The 18095-nt window shown below is 42.3% G+C and overlaps 1 protein-coding gene across 1 annotated transcript in view; it reads left to right on the top strand.

Annotated features, from left to right (window-relative positions):
- Positions 1–18095, top strand: part of LOC120456277 (ras-related protein Rap-2b) — a 181858-nt gene that overhangs the window by 15166 nt on the left and 148597 nt on the right. The window lies entirely within an intron of this gene.

The following is an 18095-nucleotide window of genomic DNA, read 5'->3' as shown; positions in this document are numbered from 1 at the left end:
CTCTAGTTGTTTCGTTGTTTTTTAACCTACTTTTCGAATTCACAAGGATGAATTGGATTTTTCGCAACAAAGAAGTAGGATTTCTCCTCTTTTTAACCCTTTGTAAACCCTTTTCGAAATAAGTACACCCGTTTGACTATTATACTAATGATTAGGTTTCCTGCGATGCCTTCTTTGATTCCCTTTTTTGTGATTTTGCGTTTAGCGTCGATTGCCTACTTAGAAACTCTTTGAATTGCTATCAGACAAATTGGCAAATAGAAAATTTAGAAATTTACGCACCGTTGATTTCTTTTGCTTCTATGCCGCATTTTACAAACTATTGATTTTGGTCGGCCAGTTGCGGTTGGGCAGTCGAAAAGGATCTGAAAGGATCTGGCTCCGACGAGGATTTAAATGCACTCGAGTGATCCGTTAAGTGGGACTTGTCTGCTGCTGCTGCTGCTCAAAATGCGTCAAAAGTGAATTTCAGCTGCAGATTAAACTGCTATTGAAGTCCGCCGAAGCTAGCAATTTAAATTCCGGCGACATCAACCATTAATTGTGGGTACGGCACTTTTGGCATGCGGCACACAAGGACTCTACGGATGTTCAAGGGCTGCACTGCAGCCTATGGCCCAAAGAAAACTCCCGCTGATAAAACACTCGTACCCGACACTCGTTTCCAGGGGAAAATTATGACTCTTTTGATAAGATTACCAAAAAACATTGTTCTTGGCAGCTGCTGCTTATAAGTTGGTCGTCTCAATTGCAGAACATTGTTGCTTGGTCAGAACTTTCTCATCTTCTAAGTTACAATAGAATAAAAGATGTGAACTTTAAAATAGACATAAACTTATATATATATTTTTTACATTTACATTTACATTACATTTACATTTTTTCATTACCCTAAAAATATCAGATTTTTTACAACATTTTTTTTCTTCGATTTTTTTTATAAAAAATAATCCGTTTTTTTTCGATAGCAGAGAAAATATTTGTCCAAAACTGGAATGCCATACCTCGTTGAATTCGTAACAAAATTCCCTATCGATCCATGTACATACATTGAAATGCTAATTTTTTTTTGCCAATTTTCGTAAATTTTGATGATGGTACTCCTTATCAAAAATGCAAAAATTTGTAAATTTTTTTGTTTTCACAAATCAAAAAAGTAGGGATAGACATAGTTACCTATGTTTATTAGCAGCACAAAACAGTCTTTATTTTAGCTGTGCGTCCATTTTTGGCCAAGTTATGGCAAAAACACTGATTAAAAATATCAGATTTTTTACAACATTTTTTTTCCCCATTTTTTGATAAAAAATAATCCGTTTTTTTTCGATAGCAGAGAAAATATTTGTCCAAAACTGGAATGCCATACCTCGTTGAATTCGTAACAAAATTCCCTATCGATCCATGTACATACATTGAAATGCTAATTTTTTTTTGCCAATTTTCGTAAATTTTGATGATGGTACTCCTTATCAAAAATGCAAAAATTTGTAAATTTTTTTGTTTTCACAAATCAAAAAAGTAGAGATAGACATAATTACCTATGTTTATTAGCAGCACAAAACAGTCTTTATTTTAGCTGTGCGGCCACTTTTGTTCAAGTTATGGCAAAAACGCCAACAAGTTGACAAATTTTCTCTTCGCAAATAGAAAAACTGCTCGCTTTCCAAGAAGTGCAAATGCATTTTGTTTTTTGTCTATTTCGCAGTCATTTTTTATTTCCAAAAGATTAATCAGAAAACTCCCTTTCTTTGGCTATTTCATGGAATTTAATTTCGGTGCTAAATGTATTTGTCTTTTTATGAATCCACTGGTCCTGAAATCAAATCACTCCCCTGTTCTTTGGACATTTGAATCGAAGGATCGATGTTTACCCAAAACATAAAGAGAAACAGGACAAACGCCCAAAGCAAACAATGGCCTACTTGGCCATTCAGGAAACTTCTTTCTGGCATTGTTGCGTGATTTTTTTTGCACTTGTTTGTATTTCTGATCAATTAAAACTGTTCCCCCCGCATTGTTCATCCTTGCTCATTCCCAATAGTTCGTGATATTTGCTTTTTCCTTTCTCAATTTGTGTTGACTTTGCCTGGCAGAATCCTGGTTGAATCCTGGGATCTGCCGGTTGAATGTGCCCACATGCTGGGTGTTTTTACAGCGCATAGAATCAAATCCAAGCACTGCAGTGCACTGCAAGAAAATGTAATAACATAACAGGATGAGGACATTGGGATGAGGCCCTTTGCAAAAGGGTACCCAGGTCGATCTGCCCGAAATAATGTTTATTTTCCTCACGGACAGGGCTTCTGTTTTGTTCAGAAAATGCGAATTCTTTTCGAGCAGCAGCAACAACATTTTCTTAGTTGCAGAGCTCAGGAATATTGCGCAAATATTGCATTCTTGCTATTCAGAGTGCGTCAGCCTGTGTCAATAAGATATATCATCGATTCCTGCGTCCTTTTGCATTGTCTTGGCTCTAGCCACAAAAATGGAATAAAATAATCACGGATCCCAGCTTCTGGGAATTCGTTTGGTCCTCTCTATTCTCGCACGTTTGCCTTGGGAAAATGAATTTCCACTCTTTTTTTCGAGCTGCAAAAATTCAGTTCGTGATGTTCGACGGAATTTTGCGATTTTGACGCGTTTTGTTTTTTATGCAATTTCTTGCAGGATTAGACCTTCTCAGAAATATGTAAGAACTGCGTAAGGACTAACACGGATAGGGATCTTAACCCGTTTCTAAAATCTGATGGGGTATTTGTTATGTAAACATATCCTAAAGGATTTTATCATAAACAACATAATTATCTAACTTAATAAATACTAGCATCATTTTTGTGCCCTCTCCTGCTAAGTAATAGTATTTGTTTTTGAGTCAAATTATTACAGCACTTTCGATCCATCGATTAGGTATTAATGTACATATATGTACATATCTTATGTATTATGTCGCGTGTCTCGCAGTAAAAGGCGAGACTCCACACTTGAGAGTCCTTATCAGAACGTCGGCCTGTTTCAAAAGGTAACATTTTTCATCAGAGGACTTTGCCGACGAGTGTTCTTCAGTAGTCTCGAAAGATCCTGAATTCGATTCTCTGGCATGTTTGTTTATTTAACTGTTCACAAATTAGACTCCCTGTAAGGCAGCTATCTATCCACTTGACCATTTGTACTTTGGGACGCGCCTATTTAGATAAGGATTGCTTCGTCTGGTCTGCCGCTCTTGGAATCTACTTTACCCTGCGGGCTAGCTGCCTGATCATCCCAAATCCCGGCTTAATTGTTAATGCTGAGTGAGATGTTCTGCTTGCTGGAGCGCAACGACTCGTTAACATTTAGCGAACCAGTCGAGCAGCTCACTAATTAAGTCATTTTGCCAGCTCGTTACATGGGCAGCGGTAAAAAAGCGAGGTACACATGAAAAAAACCAATGTCATCAGGCTTGAAACTAACACTGACAAAACATGATAAAAATTGAAAAAAAAAATTAATAAGGAATTCACTTGCAATAAAGTACGTGTGAGCACAGTTTTTGAATCAAACTAAACGGACATATTGGGTTTTTTTCTTAGTGTCGGGGGCAAGGGGCGTGGCTGAGAACTGCTCTAGGAGAACTCCAGAAACTGCAGAGAGTCCAGAAACCCAAGCATAAATTCCGCATCCAAGTGTTGCTCAATACCGAGTCCGCAAATCAGTTTTATAATGGGCCCGGAACGGAGGACTGGAGAACCCGTGGACTCCTCGGATTCAGATTCAGATTCAGATTCGGTTTCTTTCGTTTGATGTGGCTCGGCGCTATCGGCAGAACCTTTTGGGCTACGCGGATGGATTGGGGGTCCAGGAGTGCGATAAACTGTCCAAGATTGTTGGCGGCTAATGAAGGCAGCGCGTAAAGTTCATGATTGGCATAGACCACACATTTAGCCCGGGAAATGAAGGGTAGAAGGGAAGCAGGAAAGGCAAGCTTCCGAACTCGAGCTCGAGCTCGAAATCATTCTTCATTCCTTCGATTTTTCGGTGGCTGGTTAGAAGAACCGGGGATTCCCTTTCATCGGCTGTCTTGTTTGGCTAATTGATTTGGCTTCCCTCGATGAAGGGACCACCTTGTGGTTCGTTCGTTCACAATTTTCCTTAATTTCTTGTTTTTTTTTTTGGTTTTTGGTTTTTTGCGCTCACCAGGCAACTCAATTAATCAGGCAGTTAACAAGGCATATATACAGGTGTACGGGTCAATGGGTTTCATTCCAATGGATTCCTTTTCTGTTCCCGGAATCTTCTCCCCGCCTTTTTTGCTGTAAACGTCAACCAATCAATTTGGTTTCCCTTCATTGAAAATGTCATCGAAAGCGAAATCATGGTATCTATTACAACTGATTTCCTTGCTACTACTTGCTACTGATTGCACAACAAAACGCCCCGATTCGAACTCAATCATAAAAAGACGAACACAAGAACGAAATACTCGTATAACCATAACCAGTGGGTGATGATCCTTTAAATCAAAAACCTGAAGGAGGCGCAATCGATGCCCACCTACTGTTCAATATTCCTATCCCTACACACCTGCACAGTAGTTACTTCGCCTGGAGTTCGAATATGCTACCTGTTTGATATCTGGAACGATCTACAACTGGGGCCTTTGGGTTAATTAGAATCCAGCTAGATTGCGCTCGGGTTGCATCCCATAAATTCACCGCTTTGTTGTCACTCGGTAATGTTATTATTGTCATCGTCGCAGCGGGAATATGAATTTTATGGGGGCTCAGCTTGTGTTATCTCAAAGAAAATATTTTGGGACATAAATAACATTTTTTGTTAAATCAACTGATCAAGTGGAAAGCATAAGCCCTTGAAACAGCTTCGTTAATATACGAGAACGCATCATTCTTATTATATAGAATTGGTAAAATGTATAGATGTAAATGTAAATGTATAGAGAAGGATTATAAAGGATATCAGATATGTAGGAAATATGTTTTAATGAATGCACCCTTTACCATAAGTAAAATTGCCTGGAGCACCAGCATCCTCATGGATTTTTCAAAGATTCCCTTTAATGGAGTCGTGGCTCGTGTCCTGCGCCCCAACTTGTGCTCTTCTAAAACTCAGCCCGCTCTCCCCTGTCCTTACTTGTTGGCCCGCGGCTGGGGGAAACGGTAAATGTTGCACCTGCCCATGAACGCCGCGTATCCTGGTGTATCCCCTCGATCGGGCAGCTGCTCCTTTTCCTGCTTTCCTTTTCCCGCTACAGGTGCGCGCGCGCCAAGAAGAAAGGAAAGGACGGATGCACCGCAAGAAAAAGAGGTTAGTTGTTCTCAGATTGCAAATAGATAGATACGTTCTGGCGAGATTTAACCATATATACATATTATAATTGGTATACTCATTAACAAGTAATCATTATGTTACATAATTTTTTGTTTGTTCAGCCAGAAGGAAAGAGAGGGGGGGCTTGAAAGAAAGAGAAAGCGACATGGGAGAGAGCGTGTGCCCAAACACTTATCCTTATCTAATTTGCATAACCCCCGATCGATGCAATCGCCACCCAAATTTGTGTTCCCCTCTTTCCCCCGTTTCCCATCTTTCTTATTATGAAATTTCCTGCCTGGCCGGAAATCACAGAAATGAGTTCGTTTTCCGGTCAGGCTTGAAGAAAGGGGGAAATCTCTTGGTTTGCCAAATTGAAATGCAATAAAATGTACACTAGCAACACACACTGGCAGAAGCAACAGCCACAGCATCGTTGGCAAATATGCCGCACTTTAACGTTGCATAAACAACAAAGATGCAGCGACAGAAACGGAGAAAAACGACGCTTTCCGTTAACATCAATCTTGCAGGACAGCCTAAAGGTTCAACCCAATACACTCACACCGAAGTGTGTGTACACTTGAAAATATTTAATGTATTTACAAAGAAATACGCTCAGCTGCTAGAACCGCACGTCTAAAAAATCCAAGTTCTTGCCACAACCGAATTGGCTTCCACCCCCAAATCATTTATTGGCAACCAATGAATAAAGTGTACCTTGTGCATCAAAGTATGTGTGTGCATCAAAGGTGGCAGTCTAGTAAAATGACCGGACTACATTTCTGTTATTTTATTGTATGAAATCGCATCCGACACACCGCGCACAAGTGCAGCAGCCCAGGCCGAAAAAGCAGAATGGGAAAAAAGGGGAACTTGGCATCTTGGGGCCCAGATAAAGTTGGCAGGAAGCGCCAACTTGCGCCAATCTTTTAAACGTGTTATTATTGTGTTTCGGTATATTTATTTATTATCATTTTTGCTACGAAACATTCAACAATATTTGCAGTCTGCGTCTGTGAAGTAGAGACATGACAAGCAAAAAGGCAGGAACATGGAAATGCATATGAAACGTATACGTTTTTTCGATACCTCCTCACACTAAGCTTCGATTTTAAGTTGAGTATGAAACCTAACACTCTATTTATTTATATAATGGACTTGCAAACGCTTTGAAATAATAAATACGACATACCCCGAACCAAATAGGTGCTACCTCTTTGATCGGGAGCTCAATCAAGCCTTTTGATTACTTAACTTGCCCTCTGATTGCTGCTGACTAAAAAATGGCACATTGATGACATAACTGAGCTGAAAGTTGCCGTCAATGAGTTTTACATTTTAAAGTGCAAGTGGTGAACTTGAATTGGACCATCGGGAATTGAAATAGCAGGCTGGATTCCCGAGTTCAAGATCATTGACCGCGCGCCCAATACACATCAAACGGATGGCGGCGACCCACGGGTTTCGGAACAATTAGTTTAATTACGCCGCGAGTGGGTTGTTCTGGGGAGAAGAAGGGTATCGCGAGGACCTAAACATGGGCAATTTTCGGTCATGAGGTGACAGCGATGCGACATGATGAAGAGCTTCAACTTCTGATGGCTCAGCTGCTGTCAAACTGGAGTTCCTTCGCACAGTGGCAGGCAGATTGCTAGGGCTGAAACTTACAAACTAAAAAACTAACGCACTTTCAATTGGCTTCCTTGCTATAGCGCTAAACAAATTAACACTCAGAAGCCCTTTTAAATAAGTGGTTTAATAGCTTAATCAATTACATTTTGAATTGGACAAACTACACCTTTTGTGCTTTTACTTCCAGTAATTAGCATAGAGCCCACGAAGAGTTCTTAATCATCGTTCTTAGTTAGCTTGATACCATATTCCACTGTAACTCGACTGGCTCTTGGTAATGAAATTTCTGTAATTGATAAGTGGTGCGCTATTATCTCAGCCGCAACTGTGGGATGGCTGGAGTATTATTCGCTCGCGGAACTCATCATCAATTGGGCAATTTCAGACGGGGTGCAACTTGTTAGCACACGGGTCCCGCATGTGGCGACGTCATCTCAGCCGTCAGCCAAGTCAAGCTGTCATCTCCATTACCAACTCGAGCTCCATCTCCATCTCCTTCTCCCTTCCCAACCCATCACCATCTGCAACTGCATCGCCGTCTAGAGATCCCGATCCCGATCCCGAGCCCTCTTGGCATCCTCGTCTTCGTCTCTATATCATTAGTTGTAATTGATCCTGTGTGATCTTTTGATTTTGCGTCAACGCAGAGGTTTTGCATATGGACAGGGACGATTCCAAACACCAGCAGCGACAGCAACGTCCACAGCAGCAGCGCCGTCAACGGGTTCTGAGTTGCTTATGCACTGACAGAAAAGGAACTAGTCACGAACTTTGATTTTGTAGAACATGGATTCATTAAATGTGGTTTCTGGTTGGATATGGCTTGGGTTGAATTGTTCTCCTAATCTTATGACGGCTTTGACCGACTCTGAGTCGAAACAAATGTTAGATCTTCGAATCAAGTCAAATTCTAGCAAGTTTTCTTTGAGTGTGCGCCTGTTTTGGCGCTGCCTGGGATTTTACCCTGCCCCTCATTAAGATGATCGTCATCGCTGTCGTATTTGCTCGACTGCCGGCGAATTAAAAAAGAAAGAGGAAAATACAAAAGTAAATCAGCAGAAACTTTCAGATAAAAACTATATGGAAATGAGAAGAAGTGGTCTATATTAGAACAATGTTGTTATCCTGGTTAATCTCTCGCGTGCTTAAATATGCTTTCTCCTGAACCGACAAAGCTTAAGTATCTTAAAAATACATAAAATATTAAACAAAACTGGTATCCTTTTCGCCAAAAGCTTTCGTATGCCTCCACACAGTTTCCTCCGAATATCTCTACCCTATAAGTAATACGTGGTGGCAAAACTTGGCACTTGAAGCTACTTTGGATGCGGCCCACGTTGCGTTGCGTGGCGTGTGCATCTCAAGATCTGGACGTCCCTGCCCCTCGCAAGTTTCCAAGCTCGCAGAAAACCCCCATTGCTCCTTTCCCGCTGTGCATTTATGCTGGTGCCCGTAATTGCCAAAAGAGGGGAAAGGGGCAGGAAAGGGCAGGAGTGGCTGGGCTTCAGGTCCTTGGCATTATTTAAATAGTTACTGCGGGCAAAGATTTCAGTTAGAGCTGCCGTTGGAGTTTCACGGGGACGTCCGTATGTGAACAGTTTCGAGTAACCGAAGGAGAGCAAAACAGCTATTTAATTTGCATTTGATCTGAATATTTTCATGCCGACTGTTTGGGAACCTTTAATGTTATAATTTATGGGCTGCAAGTGCAATGAAATGGGTTTTCTTCAAATCCCACAATCTTTGCCGAAAAAAGGCATCGGGCCCCATGGGGAGCATTTAGTGTCATTTGGCTAATGGCTTTTAAATTGGTTCGGTCGATTCCGGCCAACTTCTTCGATTTCTGCAAATTCGACTCGAAATGAAATCGTACTCCAGAGGCGATTGTTTAATTGTATCATTACCATAATGGTCAATACGATGATGTCTGTGTTTTTACGGTCTCTCAGGGTTTTCAAGCGCCAACTGTTTGATTTATTGATGTTTTTATAAGAACAATGTTACTGGTATAGCTTTGGTTACCCATTACACACTCTCTCTCTCTGGCTGCTATACATGAGCTGTTTGCTATCGGGGTGCGATGATGTCTCTCTGCAAAAGGCTGCCTCTTACATCACCTTTCCATCAAGATGCCGTCAATTGAAGCTACCGTTTCAATTTAGATCTTCTGTTGGTAATGAGTAACCAGGGCTTTTCAGAGAAAATAATATAAAAAAAATAAGAGGATGTAGCAAGATGGCTAATCTGAAGCGCCGTTAGGCAATCCGAAAACTTGATGACCAGGGCCGCCACCCTTTTCTCTTGCCTTCCTGCGTCGTGGTTATTGGTATCTTGGTTATTATTCCGAGGTGGGCGTAACAAAGTCAAATACAAGAAACGGTACATTGGTGGCCAAGGAGCTTCAGAGGAAGGCCCTCTTCTTGGCGTAAGTAAATGACGGGCATCAAGATGAGCTATCCACAGCGGAATCAGTACGTTGGCAGCACGCGTTGGCTTTAATATGAGCAATCGGGATCAAATTCCTCCTTTCGGCCAAAAATTGATGAGCGCCGCACAGAGAACAACAAATGCCACAACTAGTATTTTCTCACACATATTTAGGTGCTCGATGATGAGTTAAACATTCAATTAAATGAGGCAATCAAGTCACATTGCAGTTGTTTGCCCAAAACAAAATATATATAAGATGCTTCACTACTATTTCCAAAGAAGGCAACATTTATTTCCGTGATACAGCTGGAGCTGATGAGACCCATGAGGATCCCATGAAGCAGCCAAGAACCCTAAAAAACCAGACAAAACCCGCGGAATCTGCTGCTCCCGTTGATGGTGTTGATTGTGCGCCAGTCAAGTGTAAGTTGCACATTAGTCAAAAAGAGGGAAAAATACAAACAAATACAAAAAGCACCCGATAAAAAAATAAACAGGTCCTCGAAATGTGCGGGAAAAAAAGAAGGAAATGAAAGAGAGAACTTAAGCGGCTTAGGTCCGCGAACTCCATGAATGAATCCCACCGAAACCCGATTGCCAACTGAAACTGGTATCGCAGCTCAGCATGGAGACCCGATTGCCAACTGTCCAAGAAGTCCATTCACCACGTGATCTTGGCTGCGTACAATTCCTTTAACACCTTGAACGGCTTTAACTTGGTGGAAAGTAGCGCGTACCTGGCTCTTAACTAAATCGCTGCCCCGAACACTTTCTATTTATAGAAAGCTCACGTGAAAATAGAAAATAGACATGTCCACCATCGTCAAGAGCTTGTTAAGCCGACTTTAAAGAGCAGCCTAGCCTAGAATGCCGTTACGTAAAAATGATTGTAAAGTAGAGTAAATTGAGTTCCCCTTGGCCGCTGTGAAGGCTGTGAAGGCTGCGAATGCCCGATTCCTGTTTTAATTATAAGGAACGAGAGCCGAAAGACCTGTCTGTGTGTCTGCACTCGCCGTTTCGATCCGTTTTCAGATCGCTCTTTAATCCACTTGTTCAAACGCTGTTGATATTCATATGCTTTGTCAGTTGATTCGCTAATATGACGTCTGATGCGGCTGCGAAAATTTGCACTTTTGACTTGGGCGCACCGGACTTTTAATTTGGGCCCCGTGGACCTGCGCGATCTGAGTCCGCAAAATAAATAAAGCCTGAATAATGGGCTAAGCTACCTCAGCAGCTCAGCAGCAGCATACCAACTCTTATCCCTCACCTTTCCTTTGGGATCTCTCATTTGGGATGGGATCTTCCGATCTTCCCATCTTCCCCTTCAAAAGTCACTCATTAAACACAATTTTGGCCAGGTAGTGTGTTTGATTTGGACGCGATTTGCTGGCGATGCACGTGTTGCGAAGGAAGTGGCTTCATATTGCAGCCCATCCTGCAATCTTCCCTGATGTGTTCGCTCGCTCATCAGAGATAATAATGTGCCATTAAATGCACAGATAAAAACTCTGCATAATATCTAATTTAAAAAGGCAGGACATTTAAATGTTCTTCTAATTTTCAAGTTGCAATTCAATCAACGTTTTAAATGGCTGATACATAGAGCATTTAACGTATTGAATTAAAGACGTTATAATGAAAAGGGGGTTAAGTTGTTATATGACATGTATTTTTTCGGTGTACAAATAGCGGTCCACTCACTCACAAGGACATCAAAATGTAGCGTTTTTTCCAGCAATCGCGTGGCTATTGGGTTCGCGGTTTTTACTCATCAATACACGGGGTGACCCATTGAGTACTACTCTTGTTTGCTAAGAGCACCATTTAATGACAGGCGCACTTCATTAGGCATTCAGACCTTTTAATTATGTGCGTATTCTAAAAGAATTTTAATTTGGACTCGGCGGAGTTGATTGTGCAATTTATTGTCAGCAAACAATTGCGAGAGTAAAATGATGAATGCTTCGCAACCACGCACAGTTCCTTGGATTGGATTCGATCTCCGAGCTGGAGCAGCGGATTCTATGGCGCATTATGCACTCAAATTAATTTATGTTCACTGCTTAAGCTGGGGCGATCAACACCAGCAAGACACACTGTACCTAGTCGTAGCGACTGTTGCGCAGAAGTCTAACAGTTTTGGCTAAGGGGCTAGTAATCAGCTAGTAACAAGTTCTCAAGTACAATAATGTAATGAAAATAATTGTTATATTGTGTAAAAAAGCTGGGCAAATAAATAAATTACTTAGAAGACGTCAATCGGGTTTCCTCCGTCCCCATCTCCTCGTCGCCGTCCTTTTACTGCTGAACCCCTCACAGGGTATCCTTAAGGTCTGTATACCAGCCCGACTTCTAGATTCTCGTCTGGTTCACACCGCAATTTGTGCCGGACTCCTCGACCGCCTCGCCCTCTCCTTGCCTCTGTTTGTTTGTTTGTTTCCGCGGCTGCTCCCGATGCACTATGCAGACTCCCCACTCCCGACTCCCGATCTCGATTCCAGTCCCGGATCCTATGCCAATGCTCCTGGTGCTGCTGCAATTACGCGCTGCACTTTGATTCACAGCTCCTTCTGATTCCATCCCCACTCAAAACTCCCTGCCGCCTCTCCCCTGCCACACAATTCAAAATGTTCGTGCTTAAGCGCTATTAAGTGGCAAAAATCGCACGCGCATCAAGCGTACAGACAGACTTTAAAATGGAGCTGCGCCTTCGGTCTGGCGATGGGTTTTCGGATGTGTTTTCAGTATGGGGGTACAGAGAAAGAAATATTGCATTACCCATACTCCCAAGCTTACCCAAAGTACGCAACACAATACGAATATAGGGCTGTGCAAAAAAACTCATCCAAATAGATAGACAACTTCTTCATCATCATATTGATTGATATTACCGCAAAGCCATATTTTCTTTCAGTGCCTTATCCAGTAGAAAAGGGGCAATCTGTCGACGTGGCCACGCGCATGCCCAATGACCAGTAAATGAAGACTTGCGGGTTCTGGCCAAATGTGGTGGCCGCCTGCGTGTTGCTTATAATTAAAAAAACATGCCCAAGAAGCCCACGAAATCGGGCATTTTGGTGGGAGATTGGCCGCTCTGCACTGCACCAAATCAACTTATTTGCCTTTCCATTGAAATAATTAGTTCAAAGTTAAATATTGACTGCCCAGCCGGGGTCCCCGGTGACTTGTGGTCGCCGGAAAAAGCGCCCAACCGATTTCGATCCCATACGCATTGAATCTTTGTGCCTTATCGCATTTAGGAGCGGAATTAATCGATTTGCGGGTGCGAAAACATTGGTGCGGCTTTAATTGATGCGAGTCCAGCACGACACCATCGGGTATCTTAGGGGAAAACCAGAAGGACAGAAGGATGACTCTCGCCTTGATTGGGTGAGCTGATGTTCAGAATTTGTGCGACAACTGCGGACTCGCGCTTATCGATCAAGTTCAGCAAACAATTACACGAATAGCATTACAACATAGCATAAATAAGTAAAGATGAGAGAGTGAGCTCAAAGTAAAGCTTAAGCTCTTCAAACATATCTGTACTTCTGATTATATTCGAAATTGGAAGCGTAAAAATTTAGAATTATGCTAACAACAAGAAATACATCCTGGCCACCGAAGCCTGCGCAACAAGACTGGCACAATGAAGGAGTCCATGGAGTTCAGTTTGTGTGGTCCTGCGGCAGGGACTTCGGACTTCGAGGAACAGCAGGATATGCGCAAGCAACAATGCCCGGTCATGAATTGCATAAAGAGCCGGTGGCGACGAACAACTCAATTAACTGGCCCGGTCCAAAATGCATAAGTACGCAATTGTGATGACCCAAGGAAGTGCACTGACGGGGTTTCCGGCCAGAAGAATACCAACCATTTTCATACACATAGAGTGTTCGAAAAGAACGAAAGGAATTGGATTGTTAACGAGGGAGCAAATAATGAGTCGCCCGAACTTGGACCTGGAACTTTATTGAGCCGAATCCTCGGCCTCTGGACGGATGTCCGGTCCAGAAGTCAGTAAGCAGGCAACTAAGCTCAACTCAAAAGACAAATAATACAAACGAATTTATAGTTTATAGGTCAACGAGCGTCGCAATTGGTTAAAATGGCTGTTTGGCCTAGCTGATTGATTCTTTTGATAGTTTCCTCCTTTATGGCAACGTAAATAGAGAGCAGATTTAAAGCAAAGTGAGCTCGTTAACTGGGGTAATGAAATATTTTTAATAATCCCTTTTCTGCACAACACTTGTGCAATTCAACTTCCATTCGATCCCCTGCAGTTGCTATCCACTAAACTGAAACGAAAGCAGCTCCTCTGCTCGGTTAGCTCATAAAAATTAATACGCATTTTTAATCGGCAGTCCGGTTCACTACGCAGCTTTCCAGCTTCCTTGGTTTTTCTGTTTACGTGAACTGATTTATGAAGCGAGTTGCACTGCTCGTCATTTGATCATAAAAATTTGTCAATTTAATTGAATTTACAATTTTAGAATTTTTGAGCCCACTTTAATGGCCAGTTTGTTCATTGCCGTCATTGCCGTCATTGCCGTCATTGCTGCTGAACTTTAGAATTTTTATCGCGATTGAAATTGACGTTGCGGAGACATTTTACAATGCTCATTGAATGAAAAAGGGGACAAAACAGAGACTCAACCCGTCGAGGTAATAAGAAAATACTGATGATGGCATCAAGTAATTAAAGGCGAGGACATATTGTGGGAAATAACTTAATCTTGACGTTGAGAAACTTAATAAATTAAATTAAGTTTGGTAGGTGTACATTTATACGAGTACATCTATGTACTCCCAAGAGCATTTTAAGAACGTTTTTTAATAATCAAGCTGATTATTATCGATGCCTTATCGATGTGAAGAATGTGGGCTCCTCGTTTTTTAGTTAATGGCAATGCCGCTTTGTAAATGCAATTTTATCGGGGCATTTTTTGTATGTTCATTTACAAGACTAAACGATCACTTAAGCGCCAAATGCCCAATCATTTCCACTCACAATTATCCGCACATTGTTGCCATTACTCAAGAGGCTTTCCAATTTGGTCATCCATTAGTTTTTATTGATTTTTGCGCAACATTTTTCTAATTTGCAGTCCCAAAACGAACTAAAGACGGGCAGCGCCAGTGGCGAAAAATGAGACTCAAGGAAAGATCTTGGCCAACCTCGGTGGCACATATCAACAGCCAATGCCAACAGCCAACAGCCTGGGTGGTCCACATCTTCAGGACCAGCACCAGCACCAGCCATCATCTTCCAAGTGAAGTGCTCCGAACACTCGCCTCAAAAATCAACTCAACTCACTGGCATGTAAAGTAAATGGGGCGCGTTTTATGCAAAAAGAAACGATCCACTTGCGAGGCGAAGGGAAAACCAAAATGTAAAAATGAGCAAAAAAATAAGGCAAATATCGGAGTCGGATGCTCGCGACTTTGTACACACTTTGTACAATTTAGGTTTCTTCATTCGAAATCAGTTCTATGGCCAACTCAATTGTATCTAGAACAAATCTAGCCGTTTGAGAAGCATTTGCCTTTACAGATGTGCTTGTTATGATTTGAATGCAACGTGGCATATACCATGGCTGCATATCAATGAGCTTCACTCAGTTATTTATTGTTTCAAAGCCAAACGTGGTATACCCTTTGAGAGGGTAGGAAACAAATTGAAAAAACAAGTTCATCGAGATCGCGACCACAAACTTAGCCCAGTGATGGCTATCGATCAACGCCCGGTTCCTTCTGAGAGTCCGATCCAATCTTGGAGTTGGAGTCCCAGTTCCCTTGAATGCAATGATTGGGGTTGCGGAATATAATCCCCCACTGATCTGCGGGAGCAGCCAAAAACAGTTAAGGAGACGCGCGCGCACTAATAAAAAGCAATTAGTAACTATCTGCACTGGCATTAACGGTCTTTCGGCTCCGACTGGCAATGTGGGTCAAGCAGCAAACATTTCATTAGGCTGCCAAAAACCAATCCGAAAATCCGACAATCCGAAGAAACAGAAACAAACTTGTGCACACAGGGAAGAAAACATTGCAACAACTTCATATTTGCCATCTCAGCTTAAGAACTTAATAAGGTATACAAATAAACGTCCTAAAAAAGATGTGTTGTTATCTCTGTACTAGGGAACGGTGTATGGGAAAAAGGTGAAAACGCAACCATACCATTGTCCTTGTCGAAGGATTCTGCGTGCGGTGGGTCCTTGTTCCCAAGTCCCTAATTAGTCGTCCTCGCAGCCGATACTATCGCTGGAGCAGGGCGCGTGTCCCTTTCTTCTGTGGCTTCTGTATCAATTAGTAGCTGCTTTTCCTAAACACCGCTCCCGTATCTACGGCTACGCTCCCGTATCTCAAGGGTTACAAGTTGTGAATGTGAACTGCTGCGGTAGGTGAAAGTCGTAAGATTCCGGGGACATTAGTTATGCTCGTAAAATGCTGCGTGCTAGCTGGCTGGCTGGTGGATCAACATCAGCATCCTTCGAGGACCCAGGATCCGTAGCTATTTAAGAAGTTTACAAAATTAAAATGGAAGTCCCGATTGTATCTCGTTAGCGAAAGTTATGACTTGCTTGGGGAGTTTATAGGGTTCCTCTGGGTCTTTTTAGGCCTGCGTGTGTTCCTTATCAGTGAAAACTAATTTTTATAGATATGGCTAGAGACAACACTAATGGTTAGGATGACTCACAAGGAAGCTGTTCTTGGGTAGAATCTTCTCCTTCTTTCCTTCTTTCCTTTCTTCCAATCCTTTCTCCTGACCATTTGAACTCGACTGCAGAAGCACTGATACATAAGCGACGACTAACTCCAAAGTATACCAAGAATACCAGCTTGTAACCTCCCTACCAATTCATAACCCAAACACAAGTCATTGGGCAAAGCAAATAAAATTATCTTATTACAAATTATGCCCCCAAAACTTCAGAGGACTGAAGGAGGGATACCGAGACCGAGGCCGAGTATCGCGAATGGCGAATGGGGAATCGCGAATTCACAACTCAAAGGATCACGAGAGCAGACGCTAAATAGATTATGTCAAATGATCAAAATCACATAATAAATTCACTTGGGGAATGAAGTGAAGCCGTGGGCTGCGGAATAAACGCATCCAAAATCAAACAAGCCAGGGCGTTGCACCTGGGGGCGTGGTCTTAGCCCCCAAAAGCCCCCCCTCTAAACCCGCTAAACCCTCTAAACCCAGTGCACTACACTCTTTAATACGATTTTACATGGAATGATTGCGGCAAGCCTCCAAATTGCCTGGCATCGATTATTGTTTTGCATGTGGCCGACACTGCAGCCGATATGGGTTCCCCAAACCTCCCGTCTCCCCACATTGTCCCTCTTCCCCACTTTAACCCCCTTTTGCCGACGGCGCTTTCATGCTTCATGTTCGATCTCCTCGAAGAACGAATCCTGAAGAACGAAAACTGATAACGCACCACAGAACAGAACAGAAACAGAAACCGAAACAGAACCACCTCGAAAACTCCAAGGAGGTGCGGAAGTTTTAGCGAAAACAATAAAATATTGATCCGACTGCACAATAAATTCAAAGCCTAAGTACAAAGGAACTCGTGGGTTAAGAATCGGAAATCGGAGGAGTCTCTCACACTTTGCGTGCAAAAATCGATCAGGCGAAATGAAATTGAAGTTAAAACGCAGCGCCCGAGGTCCGAGGGCGATACAGCATGCCCAAGATATTTATCTCCAGCTCTCAGACAACGAAACAAAAAATCTGCACCTACTCCATAGATACTTTGCTGGATAAACAGTAAACCTCTTTTCTTTCAGTGTATCGCAAGTTCACAGCGGGCCAATGACTTTCACGACGAGCTTCTTCAGTCGGCATTTGCGTGTGAAAATCCTTTGAAATGGGATAGACCCAGGCCCATACCCAAACGTCATAGGCCTTAGAAGAATATCTAAGAAGAAGCCATTCATTGTTCGGTTGACACATTTGGGCAAAGCGAAATCAATTTGCGAATGGTTCAGTGAATTTGTGATCGCCCCCGCTGCAAGTAGCAAAGTGTAAAAAATTCATTTGCCTTGCCATCCAAACTCATCATCGGTTTTTTTCTTTTCCTCGGATGCAGTGTGCGGTGCCTTTCGCTACGGGTGATAAATTTTCAATTTGTTTGACTTCAGCACCCACGCAAAGGATCATTGGACTTACATACATATATACAGTTGCAGCTGAAATAATACTCGCAGTATAGTGGTTATTATACTGGATTTGGCGGCCACCTTCAGGAAATGTCACTATTCTTCGATACATGTTTGGACACTGTTGTTTTCAGATTATTACAATAAAAATGTTAACTTTAGTACTGTTCTTGTGCCGCCCCTGAACATCTACGTATGTATGTACATATGTGCGTGGTAGCGATAGGTAGCGCAACTAATTCCAATTGACACTGCTGCACGGGAGAAAACCCGTGCTCATCATGGCCCATTGTGTGTAGTGCAACATTAGGTCACGGCTAATCAAGTGTCCGACACCTTGGGGTACAAATACACGTAGCACACACTACGTATATACATGCATATTTTACACACCGATATCCTCTACATTTTCGTTGACCTTTGTCCTCTGCCTTTTTGGTATCTCTGCATACATTTAATACAATAACTTTTTGTCTTACGCCTGGCTTTCTTCGTACATCTTGTATACGTCCTGGTGGGTCCAGTTCACCGAGGTCCATAGA

The sequence above is a fragment of the Drosophila santomea genome, chromosome X, assembly GCF_016746245.2.
Source record: "Drosophila santomea strain STO CAGO 1482 chromosome X, Prin_Dsan_1.1, whole genome shotgun sequence".
Taxonomy (NCBI): domain Eukaryota; kingdom Metazoa; phylum Arthropoda; class Insecta; order Diptera; family Drosophilidae; genus Drosophila; species Drosophila santomea.
This window is presented reverse-complemented; position numbering and strand designations above follow the sequence as displayed.